At 39.9% G+C, this 8157-nt stretch overlaps 1 long non-coding RNA gene across 1 annotated transcript; it reads left to right on the top strand.

Annotated features, from left to right (window-relative positions):
* The first annotated feature begins 581 nt into the window (after positions 1-581).
* Positions 582-2777, top strand: LOC121913943. Its single transcript, XR_006100412.1, has 3 exons — positions 582-619; positions 1019-1095; positions 2276-2777. It is a non-coding gene; the product is annotated as an uncharacterized LOC121913943 (long non-coding RNA).
* The last annotated feature ends 5380 nt before the right edge of the window (positions 2778-8157 follow it).

Genomic DNA, 8157 nt, shown 5'->3' with positions numbered 1-8157 from the left:
AGTAAAAATAGAAAGAGGTCATCGTGTTTCACATTGTATGTGTGTGTGTTTCAGATTGTTATTGTTAGTTGTTCAGTCATTACAAATGGTGTTGCATTCTTTATAGTGAGGGCTAATGGTGTCCTGACCTACGGGGAGGAATGCCAACTCTCACCACAGCTGCACACTAAGGCCAAGAGCCAGAGTGGACTCTGAGTTCAAAGGTCACCCATGATGTGACTTGATCCTACACAATCAATGAACACCAGGTCCTGGCCTTTGGCAACCGCACTCTTAATGGGGTATAGCAACTGGACAAATGGTAAACAGAAAAGATGGTTAACCTGACGCGCCAGATGGTTTGTTACACAGAACTATCTAAGAAGTTGTCCTTAGACAGTGTTTGGAAAAGGGCAGGCACTTTCAAAAAATACTTGGCAGGTGATCGGATGAACCATCTGTATCGGCGTCTATCACGGGGTATTGCCGCTGTTGTCACACCTAAACCACGACTGTAGCTGCCAGCAGTTCTAGGATGCCGATTGGTCTGAACCACTGGTGGTTCGGCCACAAGCACATAACTTGAAGCCTGACAAGATGGATTCCCTGCATGATCTTGTGAATCCAGCTGTCTCTCAAGGTAAGCAGATGGTATAAAAAATATGAAAAAAATGAAGAAAAAAATAAGATTGTATAACATGAAGATAAACATGTAAACATGATCAAAATGAGGGAACTAATGACAATCGCAAGTGATCACCTAATTGAGTTTTTTTTTCTCCAACAAAACGTACAGACATTTTGTGCACAGTCCTGATAATGTGTGTGAATTGTAACAGGGGAATAAGAACACACACACACACACACACACACACACATGCATACACACACTAAATGGTTATTTGACAGACACACTTTTATGACATTCTTCATACAGCAAATGCAGAGCTAACAGTTCTCATTAATTAGTATTGTAGCATATAAAAATAGAGCATTTTCTGTTTTTCATTAATTAGTATTTACTGTATTTCTTCCACAGGAGGCATTGCGCCGAGAAAGTCACTCCACTGATGACAAACACACCCAGCCAACTAAACAGATAATGAGCAAATTTTGGTAAGTGTCTGGGATTGTTAGGTCATTAGGATTCAGGGTTGTGTGTGTCAACTATTTTAATTGCAACCCCTGGACACAGGCATAAGCTCTGGTAATAACCCAGTCACTTTGTTAATGTGTTCATCATTATCCCATTCCATCATCTGGAAGAAAATAGCATTTTGGTTTAACTTAAACCCCAAAGAGCTAGCTAAATAACAATTTATCAGAATGAACTAACTACTGGAATACTTTTTACTAGCAAAAGCTTAAGTGCCAGTGGACCCATAAATTTAGGTATCCAAACTGTCGAGATTTGGGGGGTGTAAATGCCCATAAATGTGGAGTCACCTCCACAATGAGCAACAGACAGAGAAACACAGGGAGAGCCTTTGCATTGGTCCATTTCACACTTCATAAAGCAGCGACATATTTATTCCATGCATTCATATGTCCCTTCAACCAGGTAACCGCTATACAACTTGAAATGATTCATTTGCTTAATCATTTTCCCCATTTAGTTCTGGGTTTCAAGTGCAAGTTTTAGAATGCTGCATTGTGCGACAATGTTTTTATCTTACTGCAGGGAATGAGTAGGGAATTACCTCTCGCCCATAACTACATTCCTTAAAAACCCAAATACACACTGCTTAAAAAGAGGCTGTAAAATCTGTTGTGAAACAGCATGGTAAATATCCCACCTCTGGTGGGGCAATTTACTAAACCTTATAATACACAGAAAAAAAGAAGCATATAAACAATTTTCCTTTTTTTCCCCCAAATTAGTCAACATTTTTATACAGCATTTTATGATGAAAACATATAATACTTAATCAGGAATATAATTTGTCCCTTTGAGAGACATGCAGAGTTGAGGTCAAAAGGGTAAGCCTCAGGTAAATGTGAGGCAGTGGGAGTACACAGTCCTGCCTCTTATTCCTGTCTGATTTAAGAGAATCCATAGGGGGCCTGTGGTAAACACAGCAGGGACGTGAACCTTCAGTAGTGGGAGAATGAGGGGCTGGTGTTGTACTTAGGCTTCATATAATGACCATCAAGCCCCCCTTCTTCTTCAATCCCCACATACCACCTCCCACTCCACCATTCCTGCTCCAATTCTATAGGTTTGACCACTAAGACCCTCATTCAACCTGTGTATACGAGAAACCTTTCTTTTCCCTCCACTCTTTCCCTTCTCCAGTTCAGCACTCCCTCACTCCACCGAGAGGCAGGTCCTTTTCAGACGGCTGGCTGGACTCCCGCTGTTTTATGGGAAGTATTGTGATCCCACAAGCTCTCTCAGGGGGGATCAGCACTTACGAGGGCCGATAGAGCTGCTGATTTGATCTTCTCTTCTTTCACAGCCTTTCTCGAGTTTTCATCAAAACTTCTTGGCCCTACTCACCATGGGAAGCCTCAGCACAAATGTGATTCCCTGTGTCCGTGAAACAGACATCATCTGTGACAGTGGAGACACTGATGAGGACAGTGATACTAGAGAAAAAAGAGATGAACTTAACATCAACCCAGCCACATGAAAGCAGTGGAACTCTAAATATTCAGCAATGCTTCAAACAGTTCTTACAATATTTAAAAGCCATTCCTTCCCAACAGACATTCATCCTCACTTTAGTGAGCAGCATGAGTCATGAATGTACCCTTTGCAAGAGTTCAGACATAATAAAGGGGCATTAAATAATCTATTACTTTAATCGATCTCTTTTGGCATCCAAAGAATTATAGATTTCTGGCTTAGTTTAAAGCAGCTTCTAATTATCACAAATAATCAGTGTTGGAATATAGTGAAGTTAGAATGCAACTTTCTTGTTGTAGTTTCAATATTTTGCTGACGCTTTTGCAGTCTAGTTATATTATCCATCAAACACTTGTACATTACATTACTGCTGACTTTCCGTTTTATCAGTTTATTTCTTTTCTAGTGTGATTTCTCCAGGGCAGTCTCGACAGTTTGATCAGCCAACAAAATTTTTGGTTGACTAAGTTAACCTTTCTCTGGTTTAAGTTTTGACAAAGTTACATAACTGTTCACAGTTTGAACAAACGCATGTGATTAGTTTTTGTCTCTTGTAATCAGTTTTTCAATAACAATCTCTATTCACCAGTAAAGACTGCCTCATTGGGTAATTGATTCACTAGCATTGGCTCAATGGTGGATCTCTACATTCATTCAAACACTACACATTTAAGGCATGCATGCTAGTTTTCTCAAATGGTAACTTTGAAATGATGTTGTTGAACTGTGCTGTTACGCATTGTACTGGAATCAAGTTCCACCATTTTAGCTTTATGGTCAAAACAATGAAAATATCAGAACTTGATTCAGGTAGTTTTTTCAACAATAAATGTTTTAAATGTGTGTTGCTGAAGTTTCAAAACAAATGCATATTTTTTGTATTTTATAGTTGAGGACACATAGTACTTCATGGAACTGGATGTGAACGAAAGGATCTTCTCAGCAATAAATAAGTGTAGATTGTGTTTGAGTTTTGGAAATATTCTGGAAAATATGTATCTTATAGGGATGCAGTTATGGTAATTGATAAACAGCATCACTACTAGAACCCAATTGGATTTAAAACATTGTCACTACCGCTACAGGGCTGAGTTTGCTGATAGTAGCAATGCATCTGCGACACAGTTAGTATGGTGAAGTGATGGTTTTCTTTCAGAGAATCCAACAGGAAGTGAGGTTTGAAAGCCAGAAAGTAATTGTTGACTGATTAGTGTTTAACTGGAGTTTTAACTTTTCCACATCCATTTGTTCTCAGACAGTAAAAGCTCTGCTTTCTGCACCTTCACAGGATATAGTTTGTCTTTTTCAGGACTAATGCTAAGCAATGTCCCTGAGTGAAACAGCACAGACTTACTGTATTGTGCTTTGATATCCTTGTGGATAATATAGGATGCAGCAGTTATTGTAAACTGATAGTGAAGGCTTATGCGGGGAAATCCCATTGGCATGGTCGGCATTTACTGGTAAACCAAAACACAAAGCCAATAATCTCTGTGTCATTAAGAGTGATTTTCCTCCACTCAACCTAATGTGATGACAGAGATAAAACCATGCCGGTCTAACTGTATATGGGAGAATGAGAGGTGCTGTTAGCCAGACAAATGATGACAGTGCCAACATGAACTGACTCAACACTGTATGCTCTAATGGCAACACTGATAGCAACAGTTTGATTAGTCTCCATGTAAGATGTGTCATGCATTAATGAGGAGAATATAGAAATTCCTCTATCAGCAGTTTAACTGAGAATTTTTAATGCTTTTAAAAAGCTGAATTTTAAAAAAGAAAGTACAAAATAAAATATGAAGAATACTTGACAACACAAAGGTTTTGCCCTTACTATATTTTCTTTTTAGAGAAATTTTATTGGGCCATCTAAATCATCATGGAAGTCCATAATGATGTGTTCCAAAGCACCTACCACTAGAGCAAAATTGCTCTTAGACAGCACTTTTCACAAAGGTAGCTTTTAACACAGCAATCAGTGGTTTGCTACATGAAGGGGTGCTGTGCAGGTCATGCATTCATTTTAGAAACAAGCGGAAAGTTGTCACACTTACCAGAGAGAGAAGCCCTAGTGTAATTACCACATTGGCAGATAACCCCTGCAATCTCCCCAGATACTGAGACTTCCGCTGCACCTCACACAGGATAGCACAATTGTCTCTAGTCCTTTGAGGGCCTTGTTAAACATGTTTGTCTTGGTTTTGACAGGTTTCTATCACTGACAGACAGACAGGGTACGGCAAAGGCCAACTATCTTTCCAGTTGTTCCACAGTTTGTGTAGTTAGTTACTGTGACTCAGGAGCTTAATAGCTTCCTCTACTTTCTGCTGCCTACATTTGAAGCTCCAAGCCTACGTGTCTGTACAAACATGGCTAACTGCTTCCAAGGACATTGCATGTCTGTGTTTAAAGAAAAAAAAAAAAAAGCTGGATTTTTTTTCCCTATACGTCTTTGTTGCACTGTATGTTAGAGTCTATCTTAATAATGCTGGAATGAGCCACTGCTATCCCAGGGTGCCAACAGTCGCTTAATGTTTCATAAACGTCATTTGGAAGTAATTCAGTAAGCACCCTCATGAAAAAGAGATGAAATACAGATTGCCACTGGGTATATTAACACCTGTCACATCAGACCGATATCATATTGCATTGCTGTAGTTACGCAGCTTTCTATTATTTTCTCAACTCCCAAAACATCACCTTGCCCTCCTAATCTACCAATGTAATTACCTCATCAAATAAACTATCAACAAAACCCCTAAAATAGGATTTGTGGAAGTGGGGAAAACAAAACAAAATAAAAAAAGAGAAACATATCATCACACCCAACATATGTGAGACGTATGACGTTTAGAAGTCAGGGGAGCAAAGCCTTGAGGGCATACAATCAATATTACATTTTCCATTGCCACCTTCATAGCTATTGTAAATGGCTTGTGTCAAAAATAATAACAGGTTGTATCAGGAACCTTGGGTTTGCAATTTCGCTCCTAGTGCTTGGAGGCCCCGTCTGCTCACCCTCCCTTACTCCAGCAAGACTGGGTGTTAATGACGCCGTGGTGGCAGACACCTCTCACAGAACGGCTGACTTTTTTCCTTCTGCCCATTCTTTATCTCTTTACTCTTGACAGTTCTGAGAACTGCTGGGAAAACATGTATGTGTAAGAAAACGCTTAGTACTAGAGATGATTAGCCCTTTGTGCATGTTTCGGCGCTCAGCCAGTGGCGTAGTATTATTAGCAGGGCTGGAGAGATTAAATCTATTCTCACTTCTGTTGTCATACCACTCTAGGCAGCAATAAGCAAGATGAGATGCAGTAATATGCACACTAGAGGGACAGACTCCTCTTCATTGGAATCAGTGCTACTTTAAGTTCTTCTGAGAGAGAGGTACTTAAATGATTTTTTTTTAAGATACTGTAAGTTGATTACTTTATCTCATCCAACCATTATCTCAAGTGTGGACTGCTCAGTCATCTACACACACACAAATACTGCAATTTGCCAAAGTCTCCAAAATTCTTAATAGGGGAAACCCAAGATGGATGTGACCCTTAACCCCCATGTAAAATCATCAAAACCCAGATGCTCTTTTCATGTTTGTGTGTGTGTTTTTTTTTATTGTTGCCAAAATTTAAAACTCACCTTTAGCTAAAGCTCAGCATCAAATTCCATTTTTATTTTGATAGCCTTTTGTCTTGGTTATTTAGACAACTTCAAAGATAATGTAAAGTTCAGAGCATTTCCACTGATAGCAGATAATACCATCTGATTTCAGCAAGTGCCACATATGATCATTTTCTCAAAAAAATATGTGTTGATAAGCTAAGTTGTGAAACAGAAGTGATAGTGTCAAAGAAAAATGTTAAGACAAAGCAAACAATCTGAATAAATTTCAAGTCATTTTAAATCACAAACGTTCACAAAGGTTTCGTTTGTATTCAATGCATGTCAAACTCTCCAATAGGCTTCTTTATCCTACAGCAATCATTTTTACTGTCGAGACTCAAATAAGCACTGTCTGATCCTTTCCAAAACAGTAGGTTGTCACACTTTCAGAGACGTCCCAAGTGATATGATGGTGTCCATCCCCTGCTATGTGATAAATGAGTTTCAGCAAAGAGTGCTATTGAGGTGTGCAAAAACCAAAAGTAATATAGTATGACAGGATGATGCTGTGGCCAATCATCACGCCGGCAGACATGAGCTTAGCAGCTCTGGCTTTTGTATATGTGGTTCTTTTCCTTAGGCTTCCAGAGAAGCTCTTATACCCCATGTCTGAGCAAGGCCTTTAAATTCTTCTCCCTTATCTGAAGAGGAATCTGCAGGAAGTCACAGAATCCCAGCTTATCTTGGCTAATTGTGGATGTGTTTATGTGTGTGTGTGTGTGTGTCTGTGTGTGTTCAGCAAAGGATGGGGGGGACTTGAGAGGGTGCCAAATGCCGCAGGATCCAGAAGAGCACGTCAGGACAAGAGAGGCAGGCAAGACTGACAGACACAACACTAACATCTGACGGAAACAAACAACGCGAGCACATACACAACAACACCCATATAGAAACTGACGGAAACACCCAGGGCATAGGTGACATTTAATCCATCCGTCACATTTCAGCAAAAAGACAGATGTCAAGGATGTTCAAACCTTTTGTGTGTGCAGTGTTTAGGGGGTAAATGTAAACACTAAGTTGATTAGTGATATGAACGAATTTCAATATAAGTACAGGTCACTGTCTAAAGTTAGTTCAACACACTTGATGGTATTTAATAATCCCCTTACACACTGCATGTTTCCTTGCCACTTTTTCATCAGCAAGGGCCACTTGTCATCGATTTGAGGCAACAAACACTACTGTCCAATAGCCATGCACCGAAGGGATGGGCAGCATCCAGTTGTGCAACATGAGAGATGGCTCCAAAGGGTGTCTTAAAGAGGTGATAAAAAGGTCTGTGACCTTCCCCAAATGAAAGCTCCCTCTGATTTGTGAGCCACAGCCATGGAGAGTGTTGTTTGAGGGAGAGAGAGTGGGTGGTCTGTCAGTGGGTTCATGCACCTCTCTCTACAAACAGCCCAAATTTACATCTTTTTAATGGCTAGTGTGTCCACTGGCTGTTGTAAATCAAGAGAGGGGTTTTAACCTCTAGGAGCCAGCAGGGGTTAATGCTGAGGGCAACGGCCACTGCTGTTTTGGCCAAGGACCGAGCAAATGGACGCCCTTGAAAACAACATGCTTCAAACTGTTAGAGGGCATGTTTGGCTTTTGAGTCACTTTTGGTACAGTAGTATCTATATCTAGCCCATCAATGAAAAATACTTAGCACAGGTTAGGTTAAACAGGCCTTAAATGAGAATAAAATCATGCATATGAAGATCATATGAAATACAACTTCAAATACAGTCTGTTTCAGTTAAATATAGATTCCCATAATGACAGCAGCTTGTGAAGTCATAAATGTTTACTCGGTTTTCTCTCGATGATGAAGTCCATTAATGAAATCCAGGAGACAATTGTGCTTGTTTTACCCTTTCCGCCCCATATTC

Source organism: Thunnus maccoyii, chromosome 16 (genome assembly GCF_910596095.1).
Source record: "Thunnus maccoyii chromosome 16, fThuMac1.1, whole genome shotgun sequence".
In the NCBI taxonomy this organism is placed as follows: Eukaryota; Metazoa; Chordata; class Actinopteri; order Scombriformes; family Scombridae; genus Thunnus; species Thunnus maccoyii.
The sequence above is the reverse complement of the archived record's forward strand: the minus strand, read 5'-3'. Positions and strand labels throughout refer to the sequence as shown.